The sequence below is a fragment of the Suricata suricatta genome, chromosome 4 (genome assembly GCF_006229205.1).
Source record: "Suricata suricatta isolate VVHF042 chromosome 4, meerkat_22Aug2017_6uvM2_HiC, whole genome shotgun sequence".
NCBI classification, from domain to species: Eukaryota; Metazoa; Chordata; class Mammalia; order Carnivora; family Herpestidae; genus Suricata; species Suricata suricatta.
Window position 1 is genome coordinate 137116207 of NC_043703.1, and position 15827 is coordinate 137132033.

The following is a 15827-nucleotide window of genomic DNA, read 5'->3' on the forward strand; positions in this document are numbered from 1 at the left end:
GAGGAAAAGGGATTAGTGGAGTCAGAACAACCTAACTTGGGGTTAAGAAATAACCAAATTCCAGGAGCAGCAAGAAAATCGATGTGGCTGTAGTGACATGTATGGGCCAGGACTGTGAGAAATGAGAGATGGGCTTCTCTGTACCCAAATGTTTCCAACAGAGCCAAGAGATTTGTTACACACAAAACAAAAACAAAAGAGGAAAGAAATACACATCCATAAAAAATGCCTTCTTATTGTGAAGGTTCCAATTTTCCAACTTTTAGAATCAGAATGCCTCGATGCGATGAATTACCCAATTATATCAACTCCCAATTATGCAGATAGATTTACATTTTGTGACAATATTTGACCAATTTGGGAAATAACAGAAAAATAGCATATTTTTTTGTGTGTGGAAGTATTTGAACAGTAGAAAATACAGGGAAAAAGTTGGAACCTCTCTCATCCATAAATAACTATTGTGACATAAAAATAGATGGACCATGAAGAAATTTGGAGAAGAAGTTTTTAAGAGAAAATAAAGATCTATGATACATCTTTAAAGAGCAGTAGAAGAGGGTGGTGTGAAATAGAGTGAAAATATTATAAATTGGAAGGTAATTTGACTTGTTTTTAGCCCTGCATCATAATTATTTGAGAATAATAGTTATATGTTTATCACTTGAGTCACATATTTTGTACCTGATTAATATACACTAAATTTTTCATACTTTTTTCTCCTTATTGGTTACAAAATTGCAGAATCTGTGGGGTATTTTCATATTGGCATCAGAGAGTAGCAACCTGGACCTGTGAAGGAACCTCTGACAAATCCAGGAGTGATAAAGCACAAAATTGAAAGGTAATGCATAGAAAACACTGTTGGTTATCTAAACAATAGCCATTTATCCTGCCCTTTCCTATTAACAGATTCTGATTTTGTTCAGTAATTCATGTGAGTGGCAATGTGCTCAGGGTAGGTGGAATCCTTCTTGGGCTCCATGGGCTGAGTCATGGTTAGACTCAGGGTAGTCCTTTGCCCATGCTTGATTAAGGAGTGGGAATGGGGCATATGACCCAGTTCTGACTCATGATTTAGAAGAAAGTGTTTGCTGGGAAATTCTGGGAAAGATTTTTCTTTCTGATAAAAACAGACAAGTAGGATGAGATACCTTTCTGCCTTTGCATGTTGTCAAATGAAGAGATGATGCTGTTTGGCACCATGGCAGCCATTCTATGTTCATGAAGAAAAAGGTGAAAATATCTCAGAGAATATAACCCAGAGCCCTGACATCGGAGGACTCATGACTTAACTAACCATGGAAATATGTAACTTCAGTCATCTTGTTATTTGAAATAGTTATCTCATCTAAGGTTTTTTTGTTATTTGCAGGCAAAGCTATAGACCTGATTATATTAATGTGTATTTACTATGGAATCAAACAGTACTGAATTTGAATTGATGCTTTATCGATTAATATCTGTATCACCTTTACAGATCATTCTTAAATCTTCTGACCCTCAGTTTTCTTATCTCTAAAATGGGGATAATAATGAAGTCCAACTCATAGGATTGTTGAGAGGATTAAATGGCATACTGCATTTAGAGCAGTCAATTACATACTGGCTGCACAGTGAACATACAGAAGTTAACTATTTTTTTCAAAAGCTTATTTATTTTGAGAGAGAGAGAGAGAGCGACAGAGAGCACGCAAAAGGACAGAAAGAGAGGGAGAGAGAGAATTCCAAGCAGGCTCCGCACTATCAGCATGGCGCCTGATGTGGGGCTTGATCCCATGAATGGTGAGATCATGACCTGAGCCAAAATCAAGAGTCTGATGGCTTAACCCACTGGGCTATACTGGTGCCCCAGAAGTTAACTATTTTTTATTTGGTTGCTATTAAAAAGCTTGTGACTGTAATATATGCAGCTCTGGAGCAGCTCCATTAAAGCAAGTTAGAGAAAAGTGAGCACTCTCTTCCATCTTGCTTGCCCCTGATCAGCACTATTCTCCTTACAAGATGTCCCTTTCATTCCCTCCTTAACTGTTGCAGAAGAGTCAAGAAGGAGGACTCAGAGACAGCTATGCATTGGAGGAACTAGGGGTTAACTTTGTAGGAAATTGTACTTATTGAGATGTGTTATTTAAATGGAGATTGCAGGTGGTTCTAGAGTTGAGCAAGATATGAAGGCAACTGGAAGTAAGCAGGAGATTAAGTCTGAGAGAGGACCAAAGAAACTGATTTAGAAGAACATAAGGAGATCAGCATAATATTGGCAGTTGGGGAAAGACAGAAGAGGGCATTTCCATGTTACATAACTACCAGAATTGTTGAGTTTTCATAGCTGCTTCTCTTCCTTGCTTTCATTTTTGTATTCAGTCCTGGGTAAGTAACAAGGATTGAAATGGAACAAGGAGGAGGATTTACAAACAGTTCTTTCTTTCATCTCTATGCCACTGAAACCATTTTTTTGGTTATTGTTTGTTTTTATTTTTTGCTTTTCTGTCAACTCTTGAAATAATATTGACTTGAATGGAGCCTCCTGGTTTGAAAAGCTTATATGGCCAAACCAGTGCAGGGAAACCAGGAGAGTGAGAAAGTGCAAGTTAGAGGTCTTTTGCTTCAAAGTGGGACCTGGTGACTCTGAAGGCCATGTGGCAACGGGGGACCACTTCAGCACCTTCCTCCTACATGCATCGTTTCCTCTGCCCTGAAGGTTGTGCTGAGGTTAAGGGGGAGCATCAGTGTGACTGAACAATCTCTAGCAATCTGATATGGAGTCTCATGATTTAGTACCTCACTATGACAAAATCTAGCTTCAGAGTTTCCCAGACATCTAAGTTACCTTCCAATTGCATAAGAATCACCTGATTTTGTTGCTAACAGATTTTATGGAGGGTCTAGGTTAGAACTTTGTGAATCTGCGATTTTCAACAAGTATCCTTGATGATTCTAATGCAGGTGACCTAGGAGCGACGTTTTCAAAAACATGCTCTAAATACCAAGCCTGCCTTCACAATGTTCTTCTCTTCCTTTCTTTCTTCCAACTCTCAAGATATGCAGCAATAGGAGATACTACTTTTGAATACCTACTGCAAAACTCTCCTTAAAAATTGAACTTAACTGGGGAATGTTCTGAAATAGAACTTTGCCATGTTAGACGGGGCTACTATCAGAAGGAACATTCGTCTCCTGGGAAAAGCCAATGCCACCGAGATATCCAAGAACCAACTAATGCTGCCTCTTCACTGTCAACCCCTCCCTCATTCAAGGGGAGAGCCCTTTTTTTTTTTCCTTTTTAAGTAGGCTTCACACTGGACCCTGAACTGAGATCAAGTCTGATGCTTAAATAATTGAGCCACCCAGGTGAGTTGTTTTTGAGGTCAACAGGAACCGTGCCTGAAAGCAAAACAAATGTGGAAGATGTGGCAATGGTGTCAGAGAAGTCACTTTCAGACACATTTAATAAATGAATGAACGAATGAAGTTTTATAATGATATGTTCAGAGACAAGTAAAGATTAGTGACATGGTGAAGGAATGATCCAATCTCCCCTGGTATCGGAGGATCCAGCTGAAGACGTGAGGTTGGAGGCCGTGTGCAGGGAGGCAATCTGGCTGATTGGTAGTCAGTAGTGTGTTTCTAAAAGAGGAGAAAGGGGACCTCTGGGTGGCTCAGTCGTTTTAAGCATCTGACTTTGGCTCAGGTCATGATCTCAGGGTCCATGGGTTCAAGCCCCATGTCGGCTCTGTGCTGACAGGTCAGAACCTAAAGCCTGCTTTGGATTCTGTGTGTGTCTCTCTCTGCTCCTACCATGCTCATGCTCTGTCTCTCTCTGTCTCTCAATAATAAAATGTTAAAAAAAAAAAAGATTCTCTTTCTCCCTCTGCCTCTCTCCCCACTCTTTCTCTCTCTCTCTTCCTCTCTCTTTAAAAAAAAAGTCTAAATTGCTTCCTCCTTTCATGAAAGACCCTTTAATCTTTCATTCACTTGTCTGTACTTTCCCAAGCACTGTCTACCACTTCCCATACATATCTAATAGCTCATCTATAAAAAACACCTATCCTATTTCCTACTGCCCCATTCTGGATATACAGGGTGTACTTTTGAGCTCTGAAAGAAGAGGTCAGTTTTTTGTTTGTTTTTATTAAAGTCAGATGCTAAAAACTATTTTATTTTTCCAGATTCATACCCCCTTAAAAATCTCCAACAACTCTTAGTTTATGTGGCTCATTGGTAGAACAAAGATGATGTTTATACCCTAAAGCAAATGAGTTATGTTTCCAATCTGAGATGTAATTTATATATAATAAAATTCAACTCTATTGAAAGAAAAATTCACTGATTTTTAGTATATTCACATATATTTGCAACTATTATCGTTATCTAATTCCAGAACATTTTTATTACCCTAAAAAGGAAGTTCCTTCACATTGCAAATCATTCTGCATTCTTCATCACCCATCTTCAAAGCCTCTGGCAGCCACTAATCTCTTTTTATTTCTATGGATTTGCTATTCTGGATATTTTAGGTGGCCTTTGTGTGTCTGACTTCTTTCACTTAGCATAATGTTTTCATGAGTCATCCAATTTGTAGCATCATCAATATTTTTTCCCTTTAATGAGCAAATAAAATTCAACTATTTGAGAATACCTCATTCTGTGTATTAATTCACTTATTGATGGACATTTGGGTTGTTTTTATCTTTTTGCCATATGAAAAATGTTGCCATAAACATCATGTACAAGTTTTCATGTGAATATATTTTTGATTCTATTGGGTATATACCTTGGAGTGGAATTGCTGGGCCATATGGTCACACTATGGTTAACTTTCTGAGGAATTGTAAAACGATTTTTCCAAGGCAACCATCCTATTTTACGTTCCCACCAACATATGCAGGTTCCAGTTTCTTCACATCCAATGGAAACCTGTTATTTTCTATCTTTATTTTTAAATTATTGCCATCTTAGCAGATGTGAAATGGTACTTCATTATGGTTTTTATTTGTATTTTTCTAATGATTAATGACACTGAACATCTCTTTATGTGCTTATTGGCCATTTATAAATCTTTGGAAAATGTCTATTCAAATCTTTTGCTAATTTTTAAATTGATTTATCTGTCTTTTTGTTATTGAGTGGTAAGAGTTATTTATATATTCTGAATACACATCTATAATTAGATATATGGTTTGCAAATATTCTCTTGAATTCTGTGAATTATCTTTTTACTTTTTCACTAGTATCCTCTGAACTACAAAAGATTTTAATTTTGATGAAACCCAATTTAAATTTCTTCTGTTGTTTGTGTTTTTGGTGTTATACTAAGAAACTATAATGATTATGCATGCTTTATTCTGAGATTTTTATAGTTTCAGCTCCTATGTTTACTCTTTGTTGCATTTTGAGTTAATTTGTGTACATATGTGAGGTGGGAGTTATTCATTCTTTTGCATGTGACAGTGTACCAGTTCCATTTATTGAAAAGACTATTATTTCCCCCATTGAATAGTCTAGGCATCCTTGTTGAAAATCAACTGACTATAAATGTGACAATTTATTTGGATACTCAATTCTATTTCCCTGATCTATATTTGGCTTTATACCAGTACTACATTGCTTTCATTATGACAATTTTGTAGTAAGTTTTGAAACTTGAAGTGTGAGTCTTTCAACTTTGTTCTTTTTCAAACATTTTTTTGGCTTTTAAGAGTCATTGCATTTCCATATGGATTTTACTCTAACCTTTTCAGTTTCTGCAAATAAAGCAGCTGAGTATTTGATAGGGATTACACTGAATCTGTAGACAAACTTGATGAGTATTGCCATTTTAATAATGTCGTCTTCTCATGAATATGGGATCTTCCCATTTATTTAGGTCTTATTTATTTCAGTAATGTTTTTTAGATTTTAGTGTATAAATTTTGTACATTTTCTGTTAAACTTATTCCTAGATATTTTATTCTTTTTGATACCACTTTAAATGGAATTGTTTTCTGAATTTTATTTGTGAATTGTTTATTGTTAGTGTATAGAAATACCATTGATATTTGGATTTGACTTATACTGCAACATTACTGAGCTCCTTTGTTAGTAGATACCTTAGGATTTTCTGTATATAAGATGATGCCATCTGTGAAACGTGAGCTTTTAATTTACATAGGAATTTAGTTAACATGGCCTCTGTATCATTTATTGCTTTATCCTGATAAACTGGTTAACTTTCATGAGGGTAATTTTCTTCATCTGTAAAATAATAATCATCTCCAAATCCAGAGTTGCTGTGAAGGATGTATATGCTGACACTGTTTAAATAATCTCTAGATCAATCATTTAATACATGAATCATGAGAACTGGCCCTTTGTAGCTAAGAGTGGACGAATCCTTTTGCAAAGTATTTTCTCAATCCCATTCAGTTTTGGGATATTTTTGTTAGAAATGGTGCTGAGAAAGAATATATTAAGATATGTCAATTCTTTTAGGGTGACTGGAACAATAGGAGATGAAGCTTCAAAGATAAATTGAAATTGTTTAAACACCCTGCTAAATAGGATGAATATTATTCCTTGGGAAGAAAAAAACTACCAAATGGTTTTTATTGGGGAATAGTAAAATCAATGTAGAGTTTATATTGAAAGGGTGAGAAATTAGGAGTAAGGGACAAAGGCTATTGTAAGAGATCAGTAAATAATTGGTGAAAACCTTAACTAAGGCAATACCTTGAAACCATTTTTGGAAAGAAGGATTATAAGAGAAGAATGGGGAAATGTTTTCTTTTTTGGAAATGCTGTTTAAGGTAACTGCAGAGTACCCAAGCAGATATGCTAATGGGATGAGAGAGAATCAATATGAATTCTAGGAGAGAGTTAAGGATTCTATATGCAAAATTTAAAAATTTGCTCTTCTATGCCAATTTCTGGTCTTCACTGCAGTCTCTTCTTAGCATCTTTCCATGGTTCATAATTATCATAACTTCCTTGTAATTAGCCCCAAGCCTGAATTCTTCTCTCTCTCTTGCCTTCCCTCACTTTCTCTTTAGCTGTCCTGAAAAACAAAGGCTCTACCCTAGTAGAAATTAACCTTAGTAAAACCTAAACTTTCTGCATTCTTCATATCCATACCTTAGACCTTCCACTTCCCATAACTTTTCTTCTCCTCTGCCATCTGACATGATTGCTCTCTAAGACATGTATGGTCTTGGTAATTCTACTTGCTTTCTTCTTGTATCTCCTGTTTCTTGGCTCATAAATATTTCTCTTTCTTGATTTAAAGCAGTGTAAAAAGTAATTTTTTAAAACTTTGTGAGAAAATGACGATCTTAACACCATGCTATTTTGACTTGGTTTAGAATTATAGACTGAAAATCAGCGTCCCTCAGAATTTTAAAGGATTGAAGGCATTTTAGCATCTGGGATTACAGCTGAAAAACCTGATATCATTCTGATACCTATTTCACCATTTATAACCAGTGGTTCTGCATTAAAGTACTACTGAAGTTCACTTGAAGGTCTTGGGATTGTCTCTTTATTTCTTGTCTTCTGAAATATCACAATGATAATGATCTGAAAGATTATTTTCCCTTTATCTTCCATTTATTTGATTTTTCCATATCATTAATTTGTATTTTTTACTATTTCTCATTTTATTTTTATTTTTTAAATGTTAATTTTATTTTGAAAGAGAGAGAGAGAGAGAGAGAGAGAGAGAGAGAGAGAGAGAAGGGAAGGGGTAGAAAGAAGGGAGAGAGAATCCCAATCAGGCTCCCAACCCAGGGCTGAATCTCACTGTGAGATCATGACTTGAGTTAAAAATCAAGACTATGACACTTAACTGACTGAGCCACCAAGATGCCCCTCATTTTAAATGTTCTTTCATGTTTCAAAAAATTAATAGCACTTTGTTATTTATTATGGATGTAAAACTTTTCTAATCTTTCCACTAATGTCAATTAAATTTTTAAAGTGATTATTTCCCTCTCTGTTATCTGTAATTTCCAATTTCTTTTTCTATTGATTTTATCTCTGACATTCATAATGAGTCTGCCTTCATTTGGTTTGGCTTCTATGATATTTACAAAATACCAGCTTTCACATTTTTAAAAAATCAGTGATTCTGGCCTCTTTGAAAAAAAAGAAGAAAGAAAAATCTGGTCATACTATGGCCATGTGTTTTCTTGGTGAGTGGAGACCGTCCATTTTAAATAGAACATACAGTCTACTGGTTTCCTGTTTTATTCATTTATCTGTCAGGCCTGATAGGCATTTAGGTAAACCACTTTGTCCATGCTCCTCTGTCACCTACATGTCTGCAGTCCACTCAGAAATCCTTTAACTTATACTTCTGGACCCATGGCTTATCTTTGAAGATATAATATTTGCTCTGTTTTTCTTTCATAAAATCCTTTTCTATTATTGAATCCTTTTGTAATGTAGTTGTTCTTTCAACAAGGCAGAGAGAACAAGTTTTATGACCACTGAAATCAAACAGATAGGTTATTATTTGATATGCTCCAAGGAAACTCTTCAGCATGGATAATTTAGAATACTCTATTTCATAAATCTACTCATACAAATTAATGAAAATTTAAAACTTTAAATTTCTCATGTATCATTTTGTAAGGTTTGAGTCAATTAACACTTTCCAAAGATAGGGTTTTCTTTTTATATGTGAATGTTGTAACTTAATTAAAGGTTGACAACTGGTTTATATTTATAATATGGTAAGTAGAGTTTTTCCTTTAGTTTAAAAAATTTTTTTTTTAATTTTGTTTTTGAGAAACACAGAGAGACAAAGCATAAATGGGGGAGGAGCAGAGAGAGAGGAAGACACAGAATCAGAAGCAGGCTCCAGACTCTGAGCTGTCAGCACAGAGCCTGACGCGGGGCTCGAACTCATGAACTGTGAGATCATGACCTGAGCCAAAGTTGGATGCTTAACTGACTGAGCCACCCAGGTGCCCCTAGTTTTTTTTTTTTAATAAAAGAATTGCTATAATTCAGTGAATGCCCCTGATAGTTAAATAAAACAATATTCTATATCTTATGGGAAGACCACTTGGCTGGAAGTCATAGGAGCCAGATTTCAGTTCATTGACTCATCATTCAACAGAAGATTTGTCTTTTATTATACCTTATTGCCAATGCCCAGCACATAACAAATGCTAAAATGTATGTATTGAATGGTTAAAAGAAGGACATGTGGTTCTTTTTTAAGTAAACATAAAATATTTCTTTCTTGCATTTTTGTAAACATAGAATATTCCTAGGGAAATACAACGCTATTTCCATCACAGTCTCAGACAATTTAATATCAATGTGAGATTCTTCTCCTCAAGATACCTTCTCAAACCACAAGAAGAGGTCATTTATTTCCACTTTTATGTTACTTTTATGCAACATCCAGACTCTTTGCTAGATAAATAAAAAGAAATTGAAATCTAAAGCAGAATATTAACTTACAGATATTAGAGGTCAACATTCTAATTTTATACATAGAGAGATTGAGTCTCAGAAATATAAAATAATTTTCCCAAAGCCATGAAGTTTGTGCAGTTTACTACCTATTTTCTCCCCACCATGGTATAAGCTCCCCTAAAACAGAAACTTGATATATTTGCTTGACTGATTGCTTACAGCTCCTAAAACATATTAGGAGCTCAACAAATATTTGTGGTTGAATGAGATGATCAACAAAATTTAAATTGTTGATAAATGACAAATAATCTCTCAGTATAAATATGTCCCATGAAATAATTTAGACATAATTTTGGTATAAAATTTATTATTATAAAATCTGAAATTTAAATTTAACTGGGTATCTTGCATTTTTATTTCCTAATCTGGCAAGATCTGAATAGTGAGAAAACTATCTACATATATGGGATCTAGAGAGATAGATTTCAAGATTAAAAAAATAGCAAGTGTAAAGTCTTGCCATAGGGATGAATGTGACTGCTCAAGAAATAGCAGGGAGCCAACATGGCTGGATTGGGTTGAGGGAGGAGAAATGGCAATCTGTCTTGGAATATCATGGGGTCCTTAAGACATTGTAAATAATTTGGATTTTATTTGATGGAAAGTCATTAGAAAGTTTTGGTTGTGGAACCATGCGATATAATTTAAGTTTAAGAGACCACTTTGGCTGCTATATTAACAGACCATGGAAGGACAAGAGATGAAGCAGGAATGGTTTGTGGTGAACGCATGAAACAGACCATGCCAGAGATGATGGTTTGGAACATGGTGTTAGTAGTGGTGATGGTGCACAGAGGTTTGAATAGGTTCTATTTTATTTTATTTTATTATTTTAAAATGTTTACTTATTTATCTGAGAGAAGAGAGAAAGAGAGAGAGAGCGCACATGGGGTAGGTGCAGAGAGAGAAGGAGACAGAAAATCCCAAGCAGCCTCTGTGCTGTCAGCCTAAAGCCTGATGTGGGACTTGAACTCATGAACTGTGAGATCATGACCTGAATCAATATCAAGAGTCATACTGAGCCATTCAGGTGTCCCATGATTTGGGTTTTATTTTAAAGGAAGAACTGCAGGACTTGCTGGTGAGTTGTAGGTTACGTGAGAAAGAGGAATCAGGTTTGCATTTTTCATCTTTGGCCTGAGCAATGGGATAACTAATCTAAAGCAAGTTTCATGACAACTATAGGGAAACAAATTATATTTATGTAAGCAGTTGTTTACTGAAACACACACAAACACAAGCACCTTGCACTTGCCAGGGTTATCAATTTCAAGTAAATGATCTACTGCTGCTGCTGCATCATCATCATTGTCATCTTCCTAGTCATTGTCATCATCATCATCATCATCATCATCATCATCATTTTTGTGTGTTTATTACCCCAGACAACCATACTAGCCCATTATATCTATTACTCAGTTAATTATCACAACAACACTATGATGTAGGTACTGCTGTTACAATCATTCTCATATAACAGGTGCTCCTGGGTGGCTCAGCCGGTTAAGCGTCCAACTTCACCTCAGGTCATGATCTCATGGTTCATGAGCTCAAGCTCTGCGTTGAACTCTGTGCTGATAGCTCGAAACCTGGAGCCTGCTTTGGATTCTGTATCTCTCTCTGTCTGCCCCTCCTCTGCTCATGCTCTGTCTCTCTCTCTCTCATTAAAAAAATGAAAGAGAATCATTCTCATATGACAAATAAGGAAAATGAAGCCCACAGAAATTGAAGATCTTGTTCTAAGTCAAACAGCTAGCAAAAGGTAAAGTATAGCTCTAAAGGCAAACTGGCAGATCCCAAAACACTTTCACTGAACACCTAAGTTTTGCAAAAACAAAGGGGAAAAAATGGTGGTTTGGATCATTGTGAATCTTAAAAAAGGAATATTCATTCAACTTTTATACTTCTATTCAAAGATTTAGAGAAAAACAGTTTTTTTGATTAAATAAGAAAATTCATGAAACAAACTTTACTAAGAGATAAAAAGATTTGGCAAATTTAAAGATAGGGACTTTATTCTTGGATAAGAAGACTGAAATTAGAGTCATTTTTAATTTTTTTTAATTTTATTTTTTTAATGTTTTATTTATTTTTGATACAGAGAGAGACAGAGCATGGGAAGGGGAGGGGCAGAGAGAGAAGGAGACACAGAACCAGAAGCAGGCTCCAGGCTCTGAGCTAGCTGTCAGCACAGAGCCTGACATGGGGCTCAAACCCATGAACGTGAGATCTGACCTGAGCCGAAGTCGGAGGCTTAACCGACTGAGCCACCCAGGCACCCCTAGAGTCATTTTTTAAAAATTATTTTAGAGTGCAATTCCCATTGAAACTACACATACAACACATGTGTATACATACATATATACATATACACACATATATTTATTTCAACAAATCACAAATCATATAAACCACAATCTAACTTTACTAAGAAGTAAAAAGAAGGGGAAAGCACAAATATAAAACACAAGGAAAGAAATAAAGGAGAAATTATAGAAATTAGAAAATTCATTAGACTACTTTTTCCTTCCAAATCTATTCCAAATATATATGAAAATTCTGTTGATAAATAATACTTACCAAGACATGTGTTTAATAATGGAAATAAGGTATGCAACTGGAAAATATATAATAACTTTTTGTGTGTAAAATAGTAGAAAGCAAGATTATATATTCATATTCACTTTTATCTCTGTGAAGATATTCTGAAAGAATATACCAGATGCTCATGAAAGTTGTACCTGGGTGAGGGATGGTGAGGGTAATACTTTCCACTATACTGCTTTTATATTGAATAATGTGACTGTATTACCAATTCAAATATTTAAAAAATAGCATTAACATGCCATATTTTGGGAACTGAAAGGCAATTACCTCTGTGGTGAAAAAGGCATGCTTTGAGCACTGACCATACAAAATTTGACTAGTTTCACTACAAAGCTGCTTTGGTTGGGTAGCATATGGTTTTGATCAAATAAATCTCTGGATGATTTTTATAAGTCTTTCATCACCTATTGATTATGAAAAAAGAAATCCTTCTGACATCATAGTCTATGTTTGGTCCAATTCCATATTACTAACTTGATTTCCTTTCTCAGAGTCTCTGAAGCAATTTGCTTCCATGCCTGAGAGGGATTTCAGTTCAGAGATAAAATAGAAAAATTATTAACTAAATATGATACATTATTTATTTTCTTCTGCTTATTATTCTCCAAATCTAATTGTGTTCAATGTATTTAAAAAAGAAACAAATATTTCTTAGGCTTAATGCTTCGAACACTGGATTTTGAGACGGTGTCACATATTTAATCAACTTTTCTACTTTATAACAATCTGCAAATAAGTCTGAATAGGTTTTAACAAACTTGATCATGCTGCTCTCTTCCAGGGCTTTATATTTTATATAATTCTCTCTGTAATTCTGGATCTGGCTCAGTGTCTATAATTTATTCAGGACAATTTCCTTTTCATAAATTTTTATTAACAATATATTTTTAGTGTTGATCCCTTCATTTTAGTTTGTCAATACTTTATTTAGCTGAATTTGGGGATTATATAACTTGTCTTATTTATTTTTGCTTTTATTTTCCATTCCATAAAAGCTGATAGTTTGAGAGATTATTACTTTTGTTTTTAATCTCATCCAATGTTTTTTTTTTCACTTTTTATTTTATTATTTAAATTCAAGTTAGTTAACATATAGTGTGGTATTGGTTCAGGAGTAGAATTTAGTGATTCATCAGTTAGATGCTCATCCCAACAAATGTCTTCCTTAATGCCCATCATCCATTTACCCCATTCCCCAACCCCTTCCACTCCAGCAACCCTCAGTTTGTTCTGTCTTTGTCTCTTATGGTTTGCCTCCCTCTCTGTTTTTATCTTATTTTATTTTTGTTCCTTTCATCTATGTTTATCTGTTTTGATTCTTCAATTCCCCATGTCTCTTGCAAAGTTAAGTATCATTAGTAGAGTTGCTTAACTCTATAAATAAGTTGTATGCTCCAACACTTTTTCTTATAGGGCTTCTTTTTCCTCAACTCCACATTTCCAACATGCTAGCTCATAATGCTTCTAAATTTCATGTGGGGATAACACACTACTACCTGAAAGCTGATAGCATTTGGGAGGCATGGGAAAAACTCTATGTAGGTGATTCAGTTGATCAAGAGAACTATTTCCATTAAGAAAGTGAGTTCTACAGTTCACTTCAAATACTGATAGCATTATTAAGTCTTCTCTGCTTAATATGAGGAATAACCTACAAATTGTTTTTAGATGTTATAACATAAAATGCCTATATGAGACTTCTCTTTACTCCAGAAAATATAGGATTTCAGTGGTTTTTTATTTTGCAGAGATACTATGAGAATTATGAAGAAATAAGGTTTTGTTAACTATGGTTTTCTGAGAAATTTGTCACTATTGAAAGAAAATGTAGTAAGGTCACTTAAGGACCAAATACGTAGGGTATTTGAATTAAGACTATTTAGTTGCCATAAAAGAGACAGATATAAAGCATGGTGTGGGTATTAAAGACTGGAGAAGAAGGGTGTCAGGAGAGGCTTTGCAGAGAAGAATGCAGAGGAGTTTGCCAGTTGTAGAGGCTGTGAAGGGCAAGGAGTAGAGAGGAAAGCACTGTATGTAAAAATATGGACATGTGAGATGTTCTGGTATTTGGGTGCAAATAGATAAAAATATGATGAGATGCTGGTGAGAATAACTAAAGATAAAGGCATTCAGCCACACAAGGGACAAAGCAAAGAGGTCTTTGTAACTCACCTTAAAGATTTTTTAAAAATATTTTTTTCTAATCATATTTTTGGTAACTAAAAATAATAGTAAATCTGCATTTACTATTTACTAACTTTGATTGGGTTTTACATTGTCTTAAAGAAACAAGTAACTCTGTAATAGAATCTATGGTATAGACAGTGAAGAAAAAGTATAGATGTCAATTAAAAGATGATCTCTACTTCAATGTCTACTTTATTACCTTTCATTCACTCTTCCAACAGTAATTTGGCTCTTCTACTATTTTATAACAATAATTTAGGTCACTGTGAGAGACTGAATATGTGTGTCCCTCTAAACTCATCTACTGAAATACTAACCCCCAATGTGATAGTATTAGAAGATGGCTTTTTGGGAGGCCATTAGGTCATGAGTCAGATTAGCATAATTTATCCACATTTCTACTTGGATATTTACTACTTCAGGCTCAACAAGACCAGACATGAAGCCATCATCTTCCGCTCATATCCATTTTTCTTGTTTTTGTTTTTTTTGATAAATATTGTATCTACCCACTCAGGTGTTTAAGCCTAAAATGTGCACGCCACTTAAGATTTTTTTCTTATGCTCCACAGATGTGGCTACTGCTTGCACCTCCGAAATGTTTAGCCACTGTACTTTTCTCTTTCTATTCCTGCCATTAGCCAAGTCTGGCCCCTAAAATTTCTTGCCAGGTTATTGCTGTAGCCTCCACATATCAAGCCACAGTGCCCACAGTGAGTTTTAAAAATGAAACTTAATCACATCTCTCTTGTAGATAACACCTTTCAGTGGTTCCACATTTTCACTGCTCATGCTTTACCCTAAAAATACATATCAAACATATTGCTATTGCTCATTTCATTGAGAATTTATCCTACTAGACGATAAGTGATTGTTAAGAGACAGATATCATCTTGTGAACAATGGTCATGATGGACATATTCCAGTGCACTAGTCAATGTATATATACCCAAACCTACTATATCCCCTCAGCTGTATACAGAGGACTGGAAACTATAATCTCTACTCTTTCCAATTTTATTGTCTGGCTGGGAGCAACACAACTCATAAGGCATAAATTAAACAAAAATATTCAAAAACAAAATATGTTACACTGCCTGTTAAGCAAAGAGATGAGAGAGAAATCTAAGCTAAAATATTTGAAGAGGAATCACCAGAGGTGGGGTTGGAATTAGGTCTTAGAAAATAAGTAGAATTGGAGAACATGAAGGAAGAATAGAATCTATTTCACAAGAGGGAAATAATGTGTGAAAATTTAAAAAAATTAAAGCAAACTTTTTTTTAGGATAAATAAACATAACGGTAAGCTTACATAAAATTTAACCCTGATTGGGAACTTAAACTACCTTAGTGAAACAGGATAGAATTTATTGGTAAATTCCCCACCCACCACCCCAAAACTCCCAAATTTTTAACTTGTTTATTTGTGGTGGTTAGGGGAGCTGATGAAACCAGTGTCTTTGTTTTGATCTCTGTGTAGGCTGCATTCATTCTATGGGCCAACATCATGCCTCCCTCATACTGAGCCTGCTCTGTTACAAAGGCACACTCTTCCTCAGAGGTGAAGTATT